The following is a 24,067-nucleotide window of genomic DNA, read 5'->3' as shown; positions in this document are numbered from 1 at the left end:
TCTCGATGTCAATAATTTATACGGTCACGGCATGCAGCAATCACTGCTGATAGGCGAGTTGCGGTGGCTGTCCGAAGATGAATGCAAGGGATTAGGTGGACAAATCAGGGGGGGGGGGGGGGGGGGTATGGACGCTGATTCTGAAGTAGGGTATGTTGTGGAGGCAGAACTCACATACCCTATTAGTTTGCATGACGTGCATACCGATTTGCTGTTGTGTCCAGAGCAACTAGTTCCGCGAGGAGGCTCCACACCGAAACTGATGACAATGCTCGGGGACAAGCAGAGGTACATTATTCATTGTCGTAAACTCCAACAATGCCTCAGCTTGGGTATGGAGCCGGTTAAAATCACCCGGGCCGTCTCCTTCAAGCAGTCCCCCTGGTTGGAGGAGTATATTGATTTGAATACGAGACAGAGAACTTACGCATCGTGTGACTTTGAGAAAGATTTTTATAAATTAATGAATAATTCAATTTTCGGTAAAACTAAGAATAATTTGAGGGAACGGCGTGAAATTTTTATTAGAATGCAATGGTTTATGGGGTAAGAAAATGCATTGTCAGCCCAAATTTTAAATGGGTCACCATTTTCAATAAGAACTTTGTTGTTGTGGAGATGGCGAAAACTGTGGTAGAGTTTACTAAACCTATCTATGTGGGGATGTGCATACTAGACCTATCCAAACTCCACATGTACCGCTTTCATTATGAGTTCGTGAAAACTCATTTGGCAGATCCTAAATTACTTTATATGGATACAGATAGCTTCATCTATTGGGGAAGAACTGTGATCCATATGAAGTGATTAGGTACCACGGCAATGAATTCGACACGTCTTCTTATGTGGCCGATAATCCTTATGGTACTGTTTCACAAAACAAGAAGGTTATCAGTCTCATGAAAGACGAGTTGAATGGATTGCAGATTGTGGAGTTTGTAGGTCTTCATTCAAAAATGTATGCATATCGCACATTGGAAGGTCCCACTCAGAGACGGGCTAAGGTGGTATGGCCGATGGCCTCGAGAGCTCTATCTATCTGCTATACCTACGTGGTGGTGTTCGCAGTGCTGAGCCCCAGCCACCACATATGGTACAGCAAACAAGTATTCTATCGATAGCGCATCAAGTCTACACTGTGCTGCAGTTTAAAATGGATCTGTCGCCTCATGATAATACAAGGGTCATCTGTGATGATGGGACTGAAAGTCTCCCGTACTCACACTAGTCACTTGTGGTGAGGGAAGGGGTGGGGTACTCTGATTGAGAGGGAGAGAGAGATAGTGAGAGAGAGAGAGGGAGAGAGAGATAGCGAGAGTGTCTGCAAGAGTAGCAGTATGACCATTTATCATAGTGTAAATATTGGATAAGAGTGTTTTGTAGAGTGTATCACCTTGCGTGCTTCCGTGTATGTCTGAGTGTGTGAATGTGTGCGAGCTTTTGTTTAGTGTGCCTGTATGTAAATATAAATATTATTTATTCTACCAAAGAAAAAAAATCATAAAAACACAAAAAATTAAAAAAAACTAAAATAAAAGTATTAAAAAGTCTTTACATATATATTTGTATATATTTTTTGACGAATGTTACTAGTTAACGTATATATGAGCAAAAACATAAAATTTTAGACATTCACTTAGACCTTTTATAATGAAGAAGATGGAAATACAATTTTGCGCAGTTCATATCTACTTTGATCTGAGAAGTTATTATAGATTTTAGTTTATAAGTTTCACCTGCTGCTAGCCATCCAGTCAGAACTAGTTTTAAGTATGTGAGTTCCACCAATTAAATTCATTATATATATGTTAATTCTATAGGAAAAAAAATGTTTGCAATGACAAACAGATGTTCACCTCATCGTTGGTTATATTTGGAAAAAAAATGTTTAGACCAACCTACTTGACTGAAATGTATTTTCAGTTGGTTGTGGTAGTGGAAAATGTTTTAGAGCCACTCACTTGAAGTAAAAATACGTCACCTATAGTTAAAAAAGTCTTTCTGGTGGAACTTCACTAGCGATATTATTTACGCTGTAAGATAGTGCAATTAGTTCGTGATACCTCTGCTTTAGTTGTAATATACGAGGGGCGTTCAGAAAGTAAGCTCCGATCGGTCGCGAAATGGAAACGACTATGAAAATCCGATAAAGCTTTGCACAGATGTGTTGGGTAGTGCCTCTAGTATAACCCCAGTTAGCATCACGTCGCTCTTCTCATTTCTGAGCTCGCAGTGAGTGCGTAAAGATGTCTAGAAAATAGTGTCTGCCGCCAAGTACGAGGGCCTGGTGAGAAATTTCGCCTGAAGCTATGCAGCTAACATTACATATCTGTCGTGCTGTTTCTTCTTCAAGACAATTCTCAGCCGCATTCTGCAGGGGCAATGAAGATGCTCCTGCATCGTTTTCAAATGGAAATGTGAGATTACTCAGAATGTAGCTGTAAAATTGTATAATGTGAAAAAGACAATCATTTTACTGATATTACGCAAACACTAAAAAATTCTGAACTGAATAATAAATTCACTTATTTTATTGTGAATAGTAATATCCAACGTTCTTATTATTTCACCCTCAATAATGATCATTCTTTTCTTTATTAAAAATATGATAAATGTATGCAAAAAACGTGGATACAGCCACAGTGCACTGCTTCAAAGACACGCATGAATTCTGAATGATTTGTGCTGCACTTGGTCCGCCGGTCATGAACAGACACTGCCACTCTCTTTCAGTCCCGTAGCACGTGCTGGCTGTCACTTTAAACGGCAGACATCTGACACAGCGCGCCCCACAATTCTCACTTTCAACAGCAGAAGCATCGCCAAGCAGCCGAGGTGGAAGCAGGTAAACTGGCTCAGACAGCTCCAGTGGAATGCGCTTCATGCACAGTACCACCAATAAACTTACTTCTATGAATGTAGGTATCACAGAAAGAAAACAGCAAGAATTATTATGCACAAATAAATTTATTTATTTCTTGAGGAGTCATTTTAAAAATAATTTTACAGTTTCACATGCAGACACAACACTATTTTCCTCTTCTTCAGACGTTTGCCACCTATGTTGATGGAGAGGCGGACAATCGTAATATTCCTTGTGATCAAATACTCGCAGCACTTGCACCAAATCTTTATAAGAGATGCCAGGGTCATCCCAGTGAATTCCATGATAGAATCTTGTTAACTACATCACACTTATAGCTGTCTTATTGCACTTGACGTCTCTGAATGGTTTCGGCGATTCAATTATTGACGCAAACGTACCTATTATTCCGTCATTTTGTGTGAATGCTATTAGTGCACAGTCATTAATTATGAATCGCCTGTGCTCCTCGTAGTAAAATCCTTGAACGTCAGCTACGATGCTTACACCTTCAGGTAACATTGTGATTTGCTTTAGAGCTAGCAGAGTGTCTATTAATTTATACAACTCGTTGAACTACACCAGTGAACGGGCAGTAGTTAACAACACGATCATGCAGAATGAGAGCATATGCTGAAGCCTGATCACGGAAATTTGTGAAGATTCAAATTCAATCCATACATCTAAAGGCCCTGATTTAACTATCTCATTCTGTTTTGAACAATCAGTCACGATTATTGGTGCTAGCTTCTTGCAACTCTGTGGACTGAGGAGGCATCCTAAATTTTCAATACCTTTGTAGTAAGATGTTTGGAATCTTGCATACATGTCAAATGCCAGACTGTATACATCGCTGTCCCTGGATGTAGATCCTCATATGGGTAGATTTCTGAATTCAGGTAGACCCTGGCGTTAGTTAACTTGCAGTGGTGAAATTCAGTTGAATCCTTTGATACATTACCACATATTTGAGTTCGAAATGCGAGTATGATGAATCAAGGTGCTTCCAACTGCACTGATGTTTTAATAGCCGAAGTATGTGTGGATGCTTTAGGTAAGACTGGGTATTGAGAAAGCTCCCATGATTGGAAGGTTAGTGGTAGGTAGGTGCAGGCATTCAGAACTTTTAAGAGCTTCAAGCGCTTCTCGTTGGCAATGGCGATGTGAGACATTTTCCATTCTATGCTATTAATCTTGATTTGAACATTCTCTGCAGCTGTTTGAGGGAATGAATTTGCATCACTTGCACTCTGCACCAAAATAAGTTCCTGTTTAGCGTTGATAATTATTCGCTGCATATCCTCAAAATAACCCATAAGCATTTTTAGTGGTACGCACGCGGTAAATCGTCTGTGTCCCCCCCCCCCCCCCCCCCCCCCCTCACCATCCGGTGCATCTATGAACCACTCAGCATTTTCCAAGCTGTTTGAATCAGAGGGTGAGGCTGAAACGTACGTCTTAAGGGTTGACATAATACCAACATTGCGTGTGCATTCGATTTCGATTCCGTTGAGTTCATAACGTATCTCTTGAAACAGGAATGCTACAGCATTTCGAGTGAGCTTCGAGAGCACTACCGCAGCCCTGTCAGCTTTCTTAAATGTGTAGTCCAGATAGAGGAAGCTCTTGCAAGGCAGTGTTACCACATCCTGATGCTGGATAACAATCCTAATTTCATCATTTTTGTTAAATGTGCTTGAAGTGTAGGGTTTGTGTGAGTGGTATTCATGATGTATAATTCGGTCAACATACTCTACTGACTGAGGTACATTGAGCGACGTCATTCTACGGTTTTAAACCTGCTGAAATGAGGAATTCGTAGTTAAGGCGTGTTATCACCTGGCCCTTCCACGATGCACTGACGGGTTGTGAGCTCGGTGTGCTAGCTTTATACCTTATTCCCATCTCGCCTTAGATGCAAGTGTACAATCACCTCTTCTCTTCTAAAGTTAACAAGCTGATTATTCTGGTCCACAGTACGCAGTTCTTGATAGTCCAGTGTCTGAACTGTCACCGGTAGATATATAGCGTTTGTGGGGGCTTGAACTATTTTTTACCCTGTACCGACTGTAGGAAAGAATCCGTAAACTGAGTGAATCAACTTATCGTTCAGGTATGAGTTTGTGGCAATATTACACTCAATGTTGATCGTGCTCACTGGAAGTATATCTATAGCTTGATTCGATGTGTAAAATTTACTGGCGTCCTCCAGAAAAACAAGGTCCTTTGCAAAACCTAGCAGTGGACCTATTAAATCTTCCTGTGTAAAGTCAATCGTAGCACTCTCTGTCCGTATTTCAGATTTAAGGGTATTAATGTTTGCCCATAGTTCAATACCTTTTCCTGACTGTTTTAAGACTTTGTTTAAATCATCAATATCGTAGGCACCAGGTTGTATTTGTAGAATCTCCTTCCAGCCATCTATTTCAAGATGAAGTTTATTGTTGCTCTTTGTGATATTTGGAATGTTGTTATACGTCTCTAGGCCAATTAGCGCAACACTCCACACCCCTGCACTTGAATCAATCGGTGGAAAATAATTTGCATGTAATACTGATCCTCGCTCTTTTAAAGTCAGATTGTACGAAATTGCATCTAAACATCAAATGATGGTCATCCGTTCAATGACAGCTCTTTTCAATGTCGCACACCTACTCAGACGAGGACAGGAGAAAGCGCACATTCCGGACTTCTCGGTCTAAATATAGCGCGCATTCCGGGGGTCCGCCATCGCTGTGACGTGGAACATAACGCAGAGATGCCCACACAGGTATGTGTTAAAGTCCTCATGTCGCCGGAAATTGTAGAAGACGCTTCTTTTGCGGGTGAAGTAGCGTTGAAATTCTTCGAATGAATCGAAATACTGCACTGTATTTGCACTTTTCCTAACATACGCCACCCAATGGGTCTCTGGACCACCAGCAACATCTAAATTTACAATCCCACACTCATTAGTCCGCCACATGGTCTTCGGTAATGTATCGCGCATAAAGACCCCTCGGAATACGGGAATATGAAGTTTTTCTTTAACAGTTTTAACCAGATCTTTATTCCTGAGCGCTCGGCCAGGTAGGATAACTAACGGACTTTTTTTTATTCATGAAAAGACCTAGTCCTTTCCTGTATGCTTTCATGTAGAGACCTTTTCCGATAGCCGCTGCCTCCAAAGCGCGATTATGTCTTTTGGCTTCCTCTAGTTGGGCCTGTGCATTCTGTGCGTTTTTCACCGTTTTGGCGACAGCTGCGGCCCCACCTGTAAGCGAACCTACAGCGGACATGGCTGCAAGGGCTGGAACGGCGAACCGGATAATTCCACCTGAAGTCTGGTAGTGGTAGGACCCTAGGCGGTTTAATTGAAGTCTTGTTCTTCGTGTTCTTCTTTAAAAATGGCTCTGAGCACTATGGGACGTAACTTCTAAGGTCATCAGTCCCCTAGAACTTAGAACTACTTAAACCTAACTAACTTATGGACATCACACACATCCATGCCCGAGGCAGGATTCGAACCTGCGACCCTAGCGGTCGCGTGGTTCCAGACTGTAGCGCCTAGAACCGCTCGGCCACTCTGGCCGGCTGTTCTTCTTTCTTGGTCCCACTGTTCAACACACGTTTATCTGCACACATCAAAGTGAGAATATAGTTTTTCAAACAATCGGGCTTGTTCTGATTGTTTTTCGCCCTCAAAGCTGTTCGCGCTGCTTTCATAATTCGTTGGAAATTGATTACCCCCAAGCCCAACTAAATTTTTCCACGCATTGTTTTATCAACTACGAATGCAGCAACGTGTTGGCCTATCCCGATATCTTTTCTTCATCCTATTTGCTTGGCTTTATCTGCTAATATTCGGTCGGCGATGTGGCGTGCTGAGAGATCCTTATTTGCAGCGTATGCGAGGTCGTGCTCAAGGCAGGCTTCGTCTAGTAGGTTAATACCTTTATTACCACGTGCCAGGCGTTTCTGAAACTTTGTTCCAGGACCAAGGAAGTTATATCCAGGGATGTGTAATTCAGTAGGCAATTTGTCGAGAACGCCACCTCCACCTCTTATTATGATGTGCCTCCTATCGTGCATGGTACGCTACTCAGGAGATAGAGGTCTAGGCTCCCTGTTATATACCAACTTATCGGCGTCAATCCAACTGTTTTCTGATGATGGAAATCCTAACCATTTAACTAGCACTCTATGTCCACTACATCTTATCACGCTTTCGATGAGAAATACATCTGGTTCAGAACTCTTCTGCAATTCCTCCGTGTAAAAGCATCCTGCAATTTCTTCACCCTTGCCGTCCTTTTAAGATATATGTCCTAGGGTTCGTTCTCTGCACTTTGGGTACTGTGAATATCTCCACGGACCTGTTTGGTAAGTACGACTTTTCGATCGCTGACTTCTGTTTTGAAATACGTACTAAGTCGCCTACATTCAACCTCTCTTTGCGAGGGTCCAGCATTTTAATGCGGAAATATACTGTGTCCATAAGTGAATTACCGCGAACATCGATCCGTCTCATTTTTATTGTACTATGTTTGGTTCGATTATACCGTTCAATTATCTGTGGGAGGATATCTAGCCACTTGTACGAATCCTGAAGATTAAACCGCATCCACATTTGAGCTTTGACTGTCCTGTTCAGACACTCCACGATGCTAGCTTTCATGTGGGTAAACGCAGAGTACTGATGTATCCCGTACCGCTCCATAGCAGTCTTGAAATGTTCATTGTAAAACTCGGCACCGTGATCGGTTTGAAGGTTGTCACTGCACGCTCAAACACCGAAGCAACATCTCTACCAGCTTTAGTTTTCGCAGGTAATACCCATGCGAATTTAGAGTATGTATCAATAAGTATTACAATGTATTTGAATTCATTATTATTATGTGAATATTGACTCAATCTACAAGGTCAGCTTGTCACAAGTCATCCAGCCCTTTAATCATAACATGCCTGCGAGGGTATGTTCTGCGTGCTGGCTTGTGCAGTTCTCGAACTATTGTCTCCATACTTATTCGATGGTACCTCTCTCTCGAAGCTCAGAGCTTATCGAAACAACCTCATTCGAATGAGCTGTATTGGCCGCAGCAGCCGAAGCCATCAACAGTCGAAGTCTGTCTATTAGTTCATATATATATATACACTCCTGGAAATTGAAATAAGAACACCGTGAATTCATTGTCCCAGGAAGGGGAAACTTTATTGACACATTCCTGGGGTCAGATACATCACATGATCACGCTGACAGAACCACAGGCACATAGACACAGGCAACAGAGCATGCACAATGTCGGCACTAGTACAGTGTATATCCACCTTTCGCAGCAATGCAGGCTGCTATTCTCCCATGGAGACGATCGTAGAGATGCTGGATGTAGTCCTGTGGAACGGCTTGCCATGCCATTTCCACCTGGCGCCTCAGTTGGACCAGCGTTCGTGCTGGACGTGCAGACCGCGTGAGACGACGCTTCATCCAGTCCCAAACATGCTCAATGGGGGACAGATCCGGAGATCTTGCTGGCCAGGGTAGTTGACTTACACCTTCTAGAGCACGTTGGGTGGCACGGGATACATGCGGACGTGTATTGTCCTGTTGGAACAGCAAGTTCCCTTGCCGGTCTAGGAATGGTAGAACGATGGGTTCGATGACGGTTTGGATGTACCGTGCACTATTCAGTGTCCCCTCGACGAACACCAGTGGTGTACGGCCAGTGTAGGAGATCGCTCCCCACACCATGATGCCGGGTGTTGGCCCTGTGTGCTTCGGTCGTATGCAGTCCTGATTGTGGCGCTCACCTGCACGGCGCCAAACACGCATACGACCATCATTGGCACCAAGGCAGAAGCGACTCTCATCGCTGGAGATGACACGTCTCCATTCGTCCCTCCATTCACGCCTGTCGCGACACCACTGGAGGCGGGCTGCACGATGTTGGGGCGTGAGCGGAAGACGGCCTAACGGTGTGCGGGACCGTAGCCCAGCTTCATGGAGACGGTTGCGAATGGTCCTCGCCGATACCCCAGGAGCAACAGTGTCCCTAATTTGTTGGGAAGTGGCGGTGCGGTCCCCTACGGCACTGCGTAGGATCCTACGGTCTTGGCGTGCATCCGTGCGTCGCTGCGGTCCGGTCCCAGGTCGACGGGCACGTGCACCTTCCGCCGACCACTGGCGACAACATCGATGTACTGTGGAGACCTCACGCCCCACGTGTTGAGCAATTCGGCGGTACGTCCACCCGGCCTCCCGCATGCCCACTATACGCCCTCGCTCAAAGTCCGTCAACTGCACATACGGTTCACGTCCACGCTGTCGCGGCATGCTGCCAGTGTTAAAGACTGCGATGGAGCTCCGTATGCCACGGCAAACTGGCTGACACTGACGGCGGCGGTGCACAAATGCTGCGCAGCTAGCGCCATTCGACGGCCAACACCGCAGTTCCTGGTGTGTCCGCTGTGCCGTGCGTGTGATCATTGCTTGTACAGCCCTCTCGCAGTGTCCGGAGCAAGTATGGTGGGTCTGACACACAGGTGTCAATGTGTTCTTTTTTCCATTTCCAGGAGTATATATATATATATATATATATATATATATATATATATATATATATATATACTCCTGGAAATGGAAAAAAGAACACATTGACACCGGTGTGTCAGACCCACCATACTTGCTCCGGACACTGCGAGAGGGCTGTACAAGCAATGATCACACGCACGGCACAGCGGACACACCAGGAACCGCGGTGTTGGCCGTCGAATGGCGCTAGCTGCGCAGCATTTGTGCACCGCCGCCGTCAGTGTCAGCCAGTTTGCCGTGGCATACGGAGCTCCATCGCAGTCTTTAACACTGGTAGCATGCCGCGACAGCGTGGACGTGAACCGTATGTGCAGTTGACGGACTTTGAGCGAGGGTGTATAGTGGGCATGCGGGAGGCCGGGTGGACGTACCGCCGAATTGCTCAGCACGTGGGACGTGAGGTCTCCACAGTACATCGATGTTGTCGCCAGCGGTCGGCGGAAGGTGCACGTGCCCGTCGACCTGGGACTGGACCGCAGCGACGCACGGACGCACGCCAAGACCGTAGGATCCTACGCAGTGCCGTAGGGGACCGCACCGCCACTTCCCAGCAAATTAGGGACACTGTTGCTCCTGGGGTATCGGCGAGGACCATTCGCAACCGTCTCCATGAAGCTGGGCTACGGTCCCGCACACCGTTAGGCCGTCTTCCGCTCACGCCCCAACATCGTGCAGCCCACCTCCAGTGGTGTCGCGACAGGCGTGAATGGAGGGACGAATGGAGACGTGTCGTCTTCAGCGATGAGAGTCGCTTCTGCCTTGGTGCCAATGATGGTCGTATGCGTGTTTGGCGCCGTGCAGGTGAGCGCCACAATGAGGACTGCATACGACCGAGGCACACAGGGCCAACACCCGGCATCATGGTGTGGGGAGCGATCTCCTACACTGGCCGTACACCACTGGTGATCGTCGAGGGGACACTGAATAGTGCACGGTACATCCAAACCGTCATCGAACCCATCGTTCTACCATTCCTAGACCGGCAAGGGAACTTGCTGCTCCAACAGGACAATGCACGTCCGCATGTATCCCGTGCCACCCAACGTGCTCTAGAAGGTGTAAGTCAACTACCCTGGCCAGCAAGATCTCCGAATCTGTCCCCCATTGAGCATGTTTGGGACTGGATGAAGCGTCGTCTCACGCGGTCTGCACGTCCAGCACGAACGCTGGTCCAACTGAGGCGCCAGGTGGAAATGGCGTGGCAAGCCGTTCCACAGGACTACATCCAGCATCTCTACGATCGTCTCCATGGGAGAATAGCAGCCTGCATTGCTGCGAAAGGTGGATATACACTGTACTAGTACCGACATTGTGCATGCTCTGTTGCCTGTGTCTATGTGCCTGTGGTTCTGTCAGTGTGATCATGTGATGTATCTGACCCCAGGAATGTGTCAATAAAGTGTCCCCTTCCTGGGACAATGAATTCACGGTGTTCTTATTTCAATTTCCAGGAGTGTATATATACTGCGGGACTTGATTGCTCACTCCTCTATGCTGGAAGTCTACGCCCTCACCGATGCCTTTAGGTTGTGCATTCAGTAAAGGTTATATAATGGTAGTGTATTTAGAGTTTTCCAGCTTTCTCAGTTTCCGTCAGGATTTTTATACAGATCAGTCAAGTGAAGCATTTCACGATAGACTTCGCGATCATCAGCAGAGTATTTTAAGGTTTTTGATGGCCTTAGGAAGATTAGGTTCATTAAGCCAGGCGTTCTTATAAATTCTGTATCTCCGATGCATATTGTGCTATCGGATAAACTTATAGTTTGAGAGCCTAGCATGTACGGTCTCTCTCTGCTCACACTAAATGTTCTATCTATCTTAACGGGTGGATACTGGTTGGTGAATTCTGCGATTGGATCATTATCACGCAAAGCCATCTTGGTGATAGATTCGGTAACAGGTTTAAAAGTTTCTTTTAGTGTTTGCTCGCGATCGATATGTCCCAACTTAAGCAAATGTAATTTATGTCGAACAGCTTTGCGCCCCTGAATGACTTTATGCTTTGTCGATATCTCGAAGGATACTAATCAGAGCCCTGAATATCACGTCGTTTTATATATGCTTTGTTGTTCTTCTTCCTGTTTCCTACACTACTTTCTTCAATACGAGTAACAACAGCCTCGGCTTCTATCTGCCTCTCAATTACACTAATTCTGTTCTCTATCTGGTTTTGGTATATCGCAAGAAGTTTCTGAGTGTCCTTTAATTCCCTTACGACCATAACGAGTCTCGCCTCAAGATTCTTAAATTTGATATCAGTGTCATGCGAGCATTCTGTCTGTGCACATCTAACTTCTCGGACTGAGCGTGCGCCATGCGTGCGGATTTGTCCATGGTATAGTGTCAACTGACGCACTAAGCTATTTTACACGTTTATATATGGAGAAAGTCTTGGAAGTTCCGGCTATACCTTCCGTCATTCAGTTTTCGAGTTTTATCAATAACGAGAAACCCGTATTGCGAGTGGTTCCAACAACCAGAGCATATCTTTACAGATTCATTGAATGACACGTCGGTCCCTACGTGAGCATGGTAAATGTGCTTTAAATTGAGATTGTCTTGTTTGAAGGCTATAATGAGGCTTGCGTTATCCCTCACCAACTGTTTTGGGATCCTGGAATACGTCTGACTTAGATAAAATGCATCAACACCCATATGGCGGCCAAAGCAGGAATATTTACGGATTTGATCTTGCTTTTCAGCAGCAACATCGTCAAATATGAAGACAGTGTTAGGCTTCGCCTCTTCAGGTGGGAGGATGTCATCTATTTCACTGAGTGCTCTATACATTACACAATCTACTCCATCTAATATTTTCTTCAGTAACTGGTACTTGGGCGAAAGAGTGTTTTGGAGAAGACGAAAAGGTGCTCGAAGTGGACTCCGTCTATGTGTGTTAACAGAGCCATGAGGACATTTTTCTTACCACAGTTGGAAGGACCTACAATTATAGCTCGTATGCTGTCAGGAAAGAGTGCTCCATTCTTATTGGCCTTCTGGTCTTGGTCATCATCACAGAACCAGTCACCTACAACAAAGTCCTTGCGGTGAGGGTGTTTCACCCAGCCTGCCCCGATACCTACTGTGCTAGATCCAGGCGTGCAATAGGCTTTTATGTGGTAATCAATATATGTGTATTATAAAAAGACTTACAAATATGATCATCATGAGAAAAAAATCAATTGATTGTTTTTTAAATGGTGCAGCAGAAGTACTGTATTAGGAAAATAACTGCTTCTTGTATGCTTGAAATTCAGCATGTATATCTCGCAATGTTATTGGTGCATTGCAATAGTCTGTTATTCCATCAGTAAATTTGACTTCAAGATTTTCAATACCTATTCAAGGAATAGCACAAAACTTGGGCACTGTAGTTATACATGTACTAAAACGATGTTCTATATCGTCTATGTGGATGCTACATGTGTGAAGCCAGTTAATGATATCACTGTATACTGCTTGAACATATGGACACCATCTATTTAGTCTCTCTACCGCACTAGTTACAGCCATGCCTAAATTAAACAAGTTATCAATAGTCAAGTGCTCCATGAAAATACTATAACCGTCAGCACTTTTAATACCTAGTGTAGGGTCATCATACATTGATAGAATACTCACAGACTGCTGCATCACATCTCCTGGTAGGATCGGGATGGATAATATTTGGTAGTCATATTATTCTTGATCTGTGTTTTTACACGACACTGTTCATCCCACTCATACTCAGAAAACATGACTTTAATATTTTTGAGAACATTTTCCTGCACTAACACAGTTGATAGGCTACCGTATTGTGAAACTTTAAGTCCTACATGAAGACGTTTTGAACCACTAACTGTTAACACATAGCTTGAGGCAAATAGTAAAGGTTGAGGTGCACTGGCGGTCGGTATCTTCTCATCCACAACATCCACACCAGTGTGGTTAGCCTGCTGTTCTTGCACTGATGGTGGCACATCTCTTGGGGTATGATCAATGGATGGTGTGTACGAAGGAGACCAGTACTGTGAAGCCCCATCAAGCGCAGTCTCTGGCACTGACGTTAAAACCTCGCTATCCTGCTCCAGCATGGTGAGAAGCTGCACTACGGGGTCTCGCCTGGATGTGTCTGAGGCCTTCACGTGTGTGGACTGGGACAGGTTGACACCTGCTGATGCTGATGTCATGGTTGCAGCTACAGGACAAGACTGGGACAAGTGGGAACCTGCTGATGCTGATATCATGGGTGCGGCTACAGGACAGGACCAGGACAGGTTGGAACCTGCTGATGCTGACGTCACGGGTGCAGCTACAGGACAAAGACGAATATTCATAAGCATCATATGCCGTTGACACGGAAATAATAATAATAACAATTTTGGGACTTAATTTTCTGCTGCTTCTTCCTCCTATTCTGCTGTGGCGAGTGACACTTCATCTTGACTGACTGACTGGAACAGAGATAGAGGAGCTGCTGTGTCCTCCTTATATACAAGTCACCTACATCGTCATGATGCTGTGCTCCTATTGGCTGAGTGATGTGACCACGTGACGTATCAAAGTGTACCCTAGTGGTGAGCTCATGAACTAGATCAGTTCTTTGCCCTGCTGGATGAGAGGCAGTTGTCTCTTCTGGGCTGGAAGTTTATATGTAGGCTTTAGAAAAGACAAGCATTTCCAACAGTAGCAGATGTTTCCATGAGATGGGTAATGCATTTTTATAGTATCTTGCTGCAAAGAATTTATTTGGAGGACAGTATTTTTGTTCATATGTTCGAGCATTAATGAGTGCTTCCATTCCACATGTAGGAGGCTATGGGGGCAGTCCTCAGCTGTACGCTTGCAAACTACACAGCTGTTAAACTCATCACAGTCAAATACCAATAACTTGTTGATAGAAGACATTCTGCAGGATGGTCTTGAATGGTATATACAGAGTATATGAATATGTTTAGACTGAAGTGAATTGTCATCAACTGGATGTCTCTTGCATTTTGGGAGAGTGAACGCTTGATGGTTAACATCTCTGCAGTTCGCGTATGTGCATGAGCGTATGCTGGTTACGGGATGCATCCTGGCTCCATCCCTCTAAACTGCCGAAATCTGCTGAGCAGAATTCTTGTACTTATTCCTACGACACTCCTCCATTATCACACGCTTCCATACCTCATTTAGTAAACTGTGGGTACAGTCCTCCCTCGAATGTCTACATGTAATGCAGCTATTGAAAGCTGCTCTATCACGCACATTCATCTCGATGATCGAACACATGGCGGTGGTTTGACAATGACAGCTCAGCAAAGACTGAACGTGCAGGAGCATTTAAGGTCATAACGGTAGTTGAGTGGATGTGGCCCAATTGGCTTTCTTCCCGCCAAAATCCACAATCTTGAATGACGTCACGGTGGTGCTGCCTGTTGGCTGAGATATGAACTAAGCCAGTTGGACTGCGTACACACATACATGATATAAATAATAATAAATCATAATAAATGATAAGGAATGAAAATGAATAATAATAAAGACAAGTACGGTTTTGCATCCATTATCCAGTTGGAATTTGAATTTAGCGCCAATTTTTTCTGGAGGGTTAGGTTAGTGGACACAGCCGAATTGGACTATTTTACCCCAAAAAATTCAAATTTCGTGCCATTTTTCTGGGGGTTAGGTTAGTGGAGGTAGCACAATTGACCTATTTTCCCGCCAAAATCCACAATCTTGGCTGACGTAGGCACTGTTGCCAAGTCTGCATGTCGCCATCTTCGATGACGTCATCGCCGCCATCTTGAAGTAATTTGGCAACAATGCACAGGTAGTCCCACTACTCGTGGATCCGCTAGGGCTCTGAGCTGTATACCACACCTCGACATTCATATACATGTCTATGATCCAATAAAAGGAGGGTCCAGTTATATTAAACCCCCTATAGATATTGAGAAGAAGTGGGCATGGATTAGTGTTCAAAATCAGTATGATAATGCTTGTTTTGCATTGTTGGTCCTGGTTTGTCCGAGAAATTACAATTACAATTACAAAGGTCATACCCAGTGTTCCAGCAGTTAATAAGTCAAAGACATTAAGAGACAGTATAGCTTTGATGGTATAGAGTTCCCTCTAAATGACCAGGACATACATAAGTTTGAGGCTCAGAATACCAGAATATTGGTCAACGTTTATGGCCTGGAGAAGAAGAAGAAGAAGGACAAGTCAGATGAGCAAGACAAGCACACAGTAGTCGGTCCCCTCCATTTCTCAAAATTTGCAGGTGAGCGAGAGTTGCATGTAAACGTGCTGCTCTTCTCTGAACGTGATAACTACCACTACATCTGTATCAAAGACATGTCCCGACTCCTTTCCCCCCAGTTAAGTAACAAGCAGTATAAACAGCATATTTGTTGAAGGTGTCTGAATTATTTTTCATCTGAAGAGTTACTAGCGATACATCTATTAGATTATGCTTCCAAGGATGTGGTACATGTGATTATGCCTACTGAGGAAAATAACTTCATTAAATTTCAAAATGCTCACCACCAGAAGCCTTGTCCTTTTGTAGTGTACACCGACTTTGAATGCCTGCTGGTTCCTATTACTCATTGAGAAGGGAATCCCCTAGCCACACACACAAACTTCACACAAAAACACGTACCTTATGAGGCAGTGTTCCAAGTTGTATGTGCATATGATTCTAGACTTAACCGCTATCAGTCTTATGTAGGGAACAACCCCGCAGTTAGGCTTCTCACTGAGCTTGAAAAACTCATGGCAAGTTGACAGGCTCTACAGCACCATGACCAAATCAAAGGAAGATGATGACATGTATGAAAAGGCGGTTAATTGTTTTATTTTTGGGCTGGCCTTAGATAGAAATGCGGAGACTCCTCATAGAGACCACTGTCATCTTAAGGGTAAGTTCTGCGGTGCAGCTTACAACGCAAGCAATTTAAAGTATGAGTTACCTAAACACATACCCATATTTTTCATAATTTAAGCGGGTATGACGCTTATTTTGTCGTTGAGCACCTGGCTAATTTCGGTAAGAAGAATGATCAGGTCAGTGTCCTCCCTGAAAGTATTGATAAGTACATTTATTTTTCAAATCGAATGACGCCAAAAATTATGCCCTGATTCCTTGACTCTTTACGCTTTATGCTGACTTCACTCCAGAAACTGGTTGAGACTTTACCTCAGAATGATTTGCATATCACCCGATCTGCATTTACTGATGAGGAAAAGTTCCAGTTTGTGACTAGGAAAGGAGTTTTCCCATACGAGTATGTTGATAGTATGGCGAAACTCAATGAAACCAGGCTTCACGACGTATCTGCATTTACCAGTAATCTCACAGGCGATGCCATAACTAAAGCAGATTTTGAGCATGCCGTGAATGTCTGGTGGGAATTCAACATCCTCAATTTGGGTGAATATGCAAAGTTATACATGGACACGGACGTGCATTTGCTTGCAGATGTTTTCAAAAAGTTCCAAAGTGTATGTACTCTCTGTACCCCACCTTTTATTACATGGCACCTGGGTTGCCCTGGGACACTATGCTCAAAAAAACGGGACGCAGCATTGAACTTTTGACTGATGCTGCAATGCTTCTATTTTTTGAGTGAGGGATTTTTGGGGGACTTTGTCAGTGTGTTCACAGGCATGCCAAGGTAAATAACCCATGGATGGCTGTCGAGTTCGATGTATCCCTTGATTCCAATTACATTTTGTACTTATATGGCAACAACTTATACGGACATGCCATGATGCAGCCACTGCCAGTTGGTGGGCTTTGATGGATGCCCGAAAGCGAATTGAAGGGATTAGGTGGACAAATAATGGGTCTGGTGGCTGATTCTGATGTAGGGTATGTGCTTGAGGCAGACATAGCATATCCTAATAATTTGCATGGAGAGACAAGCGACTTGACGTTATGTCCAGAGCAACAAATTCTGCGAGGAAGCACCATCCCTAATCTTTTGGCTACTGTTGGAGATAAGCAGAGTTACATTATTCATTATCATAGCCTCCAGCAGTGCCTTAGATTAGGTATGAAGCTTGTTAGAGTCACCCGGGCAATCTCTTTCAAGAAATCCCCCTGGTTGAAGGAGTATATTGAACTAAATAGCGAAAAGAGGGCAGTCGCGAGTAATGATTTGGAAAAAGACTTTTATAAATTAATGAATAATTTCATTTTCAGGAAAACTACGCAGAATGTACCAAATTAACGTGATATTGTGATTAGAACCAAATGGGAAGGGGGTTACCGCGTGGGAAAACGTATAGCCAGGCTAAATTTCAAGCATGCCACCATCTTCAATGAAAACTTTGTTGCTTTGCAGATGTTGAAGACTGCAGTAGAGTTTATTAAGCCTATCTATTAGGGGATGTGCATGCTAGAATCTGCAAATTCTACAAGTACCAATTCCACTACGAGTTTTCGAAACCTCAGTTTGTAGAACCAAAGTTACTTTATATGGATACAGGCAGCTTTATCTATTGGATCAAGAACTGTGATCCAAATGAAGTAATTAGGTGCAATGGCAAATAGTTCGACACCTCTTCTTATGGGGCCAATAATCCTTACGGTATTGTTCCTCAGAACACTCATGAAAGGCGAGTCGAAGGATTACCAGTTGTAGAGTTTGTGGGATTGTGGTCTAAAATGTATGCATACCGTACAATAGACAGGAGTACTCCGAGTCGGCAAAGTGTGTTAGACGCATGACATCTCCTACTCTTATGGTCGAGTACTATTTGTAATGCCTGTATGGTCACAGCATTCAAGCCACTTGCCCACACATGGTTCAACCAACTATCATTCAATCACGAGGTCACGACGTGTACACTGTGCTGGAGTCTAAAGTCGGATTGTCTCCTCATGACGATAGAGGGAGGGAATGAAAAAGTGAACGTGGTGAATGGGGTTGTGCATGGAAATAGTATGGCTCTTTTATCATAGTGTAAATATTGGATGAGTGTGTTGTGTGGTGTGTATCAGTCTGCATGCTTCTGTGTATGGCTGAGTGTGCGAATGAGTGTGGGAACCTGTGTTAAGTGTGTATCTGTGTAAATATATACTGATTATTTTGTTAAAGAAAATGATAAAAACGGAAAAAATTTGAAACTGAAAAATCATTTAGAACAAAAAGTTTATGTATGTAAATATTTTTCATTGGTATCACTCATTAGTATATGAACAAAAAACAAGTTTTTGCACTTCATTTGTAGCTGTATATGAAGAAAAAACCAAGTTTTCGCACTTCATATGCGCTTCTGTGTGAGTGGTTATAGATTGCATTTTAGTTGTAAGTTTCACCTACTGCTAGCCATCCACTCAGAATTAGTTTTACGTGTGTGAGTTCCACTCAGTTAAATTCTACACACACACACACAAATATATATATATATATATATATATATATATATATATATATATATATATATATGTGTGTGTGTGTGTGTGTGTGTGTGTGTTCACTTGCTTGTTCTAGCAGAAAATGTTTACAGCCATTGACTTCAAGATAATATATATGTTCACTTTCTTGTTGTAGTGGAAAATGTTTAGAGCCACTTACTTCAATGAAATATATGTTGAATTGCTTGTGGTAGTGAAAAATGTTTAGAGCCACCCACTTGAAAGAAATACATTCGCCTTTAGTAAAGAGCCTTTTCCTTTTCAGTTGGAACTTCACTAGCGATAGTATTTACCATGTAAGATAGTGTAATTAGCTTGTAGTTCGTCTGCATTAGTTGAAAACTTATATATATATCATTTATCTGAGAAGAATGCTCATATTTCTGAATAATGTAAAATTTAAAACATGTATCTGCAAACAGCAGAAGGTTGACATTTTTCATCAAAAAATGTAAATCTCAAACATGCATCTATAATCTGATACCATATGAAACTGAATCGTGTACCTGTAAACTGATATTTCGCAAACACTGTTAAAAATTGTGAATTCAATAATAAATTCACTTATTTTATTGCAGAAATGTCGAATCTTATTATTTCAACCCTCAATGATCTTTTTTATTAAAAATCATGATAACTGTATTTGTGTACATCCACATACATATAAGGTATGCTGCTTTAAAAATAACCAATGCTTTTTGAGTGACACACACTGGAGTGTGTCCAGCAGCAGCAATCACGCATCACCCTGGGCTGTCACTTTCAGGTCTGGCAGCAGTCATGCGCACATGGCTGGTACATGTCGCATCGCCTCTGAACTGTCACTTTCAGTGGTTTCCTTGCAGGTGAGGTCCAAGCTGGTCTATTAATGATGCAGCTAACATTACTCATCATGTGAAAGTGCGCTCAAAGGCTGAGGTACGTGCCTCAGACAGTTCCCGTGGAAAGCGCTTCACATACAATATCCCCAATAAACTTACTTGATAAGGACATGGTGTAGGGAAGCAGCCTACTCACGCTGTAGTAAATTCACATCAGTTTCCATTGTGTGCCAGCCAGTATGCTGTAACTAGCTCTGACGTCATAAATGTTGCGCAATACCTTAAAAATCAAGCAAATGACCTAAAACTTTTCTAGCATGTCAGGAATAATACTAAATTAATGTGTGTTAAATATCAGTTCGATAACTTCAGCCATTTTCGAAATTTGGACGTTTTTCTAGAAAAATCATTGGCGCAACAGAAAAGAGCTAGAGACTTCAAAATTTATATTTAGATTCATCTTTCATAATGATTTAATAAAAACAGTACTTTGGATTTCACAAATTAAGATTTTAGTGGAAATTCATGATTTTCTGGTTTTCATCTCAAAACTGAAGGAAGCAAGATAGATTAAGTAGGCTAATAAATAAGGCTAGGATGTTTAGATTTAAATAGGTTGGAGGTCCGCTATGACTATGAAGATGTGTAAAGTTTCTTTTGAATACCTATAAAATTATAGCGATAGCGGATCTCAAAAGGGCCAGTTCAGAGCTCATCTACTGCGTGCAGTGTAATTTAATTAATTCTCTCGCCCAAAATATTTAACTTAGCCACGTCAAAATTTTATTATCAATACTTACCTGCGTGCTGAATGCACGTTTAAATTAAGAGCTTCATCGGCCATCAGCAAAAGAAGCTATAAATTATTATGTAACTTGAAGTGGTGCGTTACTAGCCCAGCGGCTAGTCGAGAGAGCCGAGAAGATCAGGCGTTCCCTTCGCCGTCCGCACCGCGGCTTTATATATAACGACGCTACGCGAGGAAGGAAGGCCCCAGTTCTCTCCAGACGCTGAATGACACGCCATCTGTGTCGGGAGTCGCGTCGCATCAGTGTCACTGCTACAAACAGTCTCGGGTGCCGTATTAAGTTACTAGAGATACGCGGAACCATGAAAACATTTCATGTGAAGTGTTAATTCTGGGATGATCTTCATTATCTATCTTCAGTTTGCGTATTGTCGTATTTTCACGTGCCGTCGCGGGATAGACATTCTACCAAAAATTTAGCGTGGCGTTTGATGAAATATTTTCATCAAATTATGGCGAGCATTCTTTTTAACATTTAATTCGGACATTTATAATTGCATCAGCGCATTAGACTCTGAACTGCTCTGTTAGTTAGGTTGTAGGGATACTTGTGTTTTTTATCAGTGAATTTCAGAATATACTCAACTATTTTGGAAAACCGTTTTTGATTAGAAATCCCGGACAATCTCCTAATTCCTCAGAGCTATAAGCTGCAGCTATAATGGTATCTCAATTGAAGTGGGCACTAGGATCTCTAAATACTGGCTCCATGTTTTATTAAATCACTTTCTGGGTGCCAAGAAGTAAATAGAGAGCCAGTGTTGAGAACGGCGAAAGACAGCATTAACAACATTCTAAAAGCCAGAAACTGATTCAACACGCAAGCATATATCCAGCAATTAATTAAATTATTGTTACAAACTCATCCGCCGCCCCACAATGGGTGTCACAGAAAGAAAGAAAACAAACGTTTTTATGGAACAATAAAATTATTTATTTCTCATCCATCTTAAAAGTAATTTTACATTCTCATAGGTGCATATGATAGCTCTTTTTTGGTAAATATTCTTGAGTTGATGGATAGATGGACAGCCGCAGAATTCCAGGTTTTGAATAGAAGCAAATTTAAATACTCGTCGCATCCAGGAGATGTTGTCCTTTCCCTCCACGTGAACGACACTGTCCATATGATCAAATAAATTAAGTGCAGTCGCCATACGTTTATAGGGTATGCCAGGATCATGTCAGTGAATTCCATGATAAAGATGAGTCAACCACTTTGCGCTCTTCCATGTTTTAGAGCACCTCACTTGCTTGAAGGGTCTTGGTGATTCAATATTTGCAGCTAAAGTCTCAATTATTCCAGCATCTTGTGTGTATGCTACAAGCGCAACAAATCATCATCAAATGATCAATGTACAGGGCAGTACCTACTCGTTTATACAGATCGTAGCACAACATCTGTGAGTGGACAGTAGTCAATTACACAGTCCTTTAGAACTAAAGCATATGCAGCAGTGCGTTCTGGGAAATTTGTGGATGATTCAGATTCAATTCGCACGTCTATAGGTCCAGACTTAATTATCTTATTCTGTTTAGAGCAGTCTGTTACAATGATCAGTGAAAGCTCTTTGAACCTATGTGGACCTAGTAGACACCCCACCTCCCTTTCCCTCAGCAATTTCATAGTAAGAAGGACGAAACCTGGCATACATGTCATATGCTAGGCTGTATACATTTTGATTCCATTGCAGATGTAAATCGTCATATGGGTAGAATTCTGAACTGAGGTATACTTTGGCATTAGTTAACTTGCAGTTATTGGACACGGCAAAATCATTTGTTGTATTTCCTCTTCTATCAGTCTGAAATGCAAGTATGGTGGAGGTCTTAATAGCCCATGTTTGTCTACTCATGGTCGGTAACACAGGGTACTCGAAGATCTCCCATGAGCAGAATGTCAGTGACAGAAATGTACCGGAATTCAGCAGTTTTAAAAAGTTTCAAACGCTCCTTGTCGATACAATGATTTGAGGCATTTTCCATGTTATCTTGTTGATTGTGATCAAATTCTCTTCTTGAGCTCCTTGAATGTATGAGTTATTGTCTGTTGCACTCCGCACCAGAATGAGTTCTTGTTTAGCATCCATAATAATCTGCCTCACATCCTCAAAGTATCCCATAAGCATTTTTAGAGGTATGCATGCAGTAAATCGCTTGTACTCTTGAGCTGGTCTATCCTCTGGCTCGTCTATGAACAATCCTGTATTTTCTAAACTACGGAAATCTGATGGTGATGCCAAGACGTACGTTTTAAGGGTCGATGTTATGCCAACACTGCGTGTATCGTCGATCTCTGAGCCATTCAGTTCATAGTGTATCTCTCGGAAGAGGAATACTGATGCGTTACGTGTCAGCTTGGATCCCACTGTGTCACTGCCATCAGTTTTCTTGAATGACCCCTCTAGATATATGAAACTCTTGCACAGAAGTGTGAATGCGTCTTGGGGCTGTATGACAATGTGGATTTCATCATTATTGTTAAAAGTGGCCGGTCGCAGTGGCGGAGCGGTTCTAGGCGCTTCAGTCAAGAACCACGTGACTGCTACAGTCGCACGTTCGAATCCTACCTCGGGCATGGATGTGTGTGATGTCCTTAGGTTAGTTAGGTTTAAGTATTTCTAGGTTCTAGGGGACTGATGACCTCAGATGTTAAGTCCCATAGTGCTCAGAGCCATTTGAACCATTTTGTTAAACGTAGCTGAAGCATAAGGTTTATGAGAGAAGTATTCCTGACATATAATTCTTTCATCATACTCTACTGGACTGGTTATATTGAGTGATGACGTCAATGCGTTGCTTCAGACCAACTGATTTAAGAAACTCGTAGTTCGCAGGTGTTATCACTTTGCTGTTCGGTAGCGAAGCGGTGCACTGTGGATTGTGTGCACTTGTTTTATACTGCACGCCCATCCTGTCTTAGGTGTAATCGTACAATGATTTCCTCACCACGAAAGTCAACAAGTTGATTATTCTGCTCCACAACACGCAGCTCCAGATAGTCTAATGTCTGAGCTGTGACTGGAAGGTATATTGCATTGGCAGGGGTCTCAACAATCTTATACCCCATTGCAACTGAGGTGAAGAATGAGAGTATCATTGAGATAGGAGTTCGTTGCAATGTTACACTCGACATGTATTGTGCTGACTGGGAGTATGTCCACTGTCTGATTCGACTTGTAAAATTTACTTGGATGCTTCTTCAAAGTATGTCCTTTTGTGAATCCGAGCAGGCGTCCTATTGAACCTTTCTAGTTAAAGTCAATCAATGCATTTACACTTCTTATTTCAGATTTAAGTGTATTGATGTTCGCACGTAGTTCAGTACCTTTTCCGGACTGTTTTAAGACGTCGTTTGAATAATCGATATCGTATGCACCAGGTTCTATCTCCAGAATATCTGTTTCACCATTAATATCGAGATGCAGTTTATTGTTAGTCTCGGAGATATTCGGGATGCTGTTGTATGTCTCCAGTCCAATCAATACAATACTCCATTGACCAGCACTCAAATCAATTGGCAGAAAGTAATTTGTAGGCAATACAGATTATCGTCCTTTCAACGTCTGAACCTCAACTGTTGAATGAATGTTTAAACATCCTCCTTATATAG

The sequence above is a fragment of the Schistocerca americana genome, chromosome 2 (genome assembly GCF_021461395.2).
Source record: "Schistocerca americana isolate TAMUIC-IGC-003095 chromosome 2, iqSchAmer2.1, whole genome shotgun sequence".
Lineage (NCBI taxonomy): Eukaryota > Metazoa > Arthropoda > Insecta > Orthoptera > Acrididae > Schistocerca > Schistocerca americana.
This window is presented reverse-complemented; position numbering follows the sequence as displayed.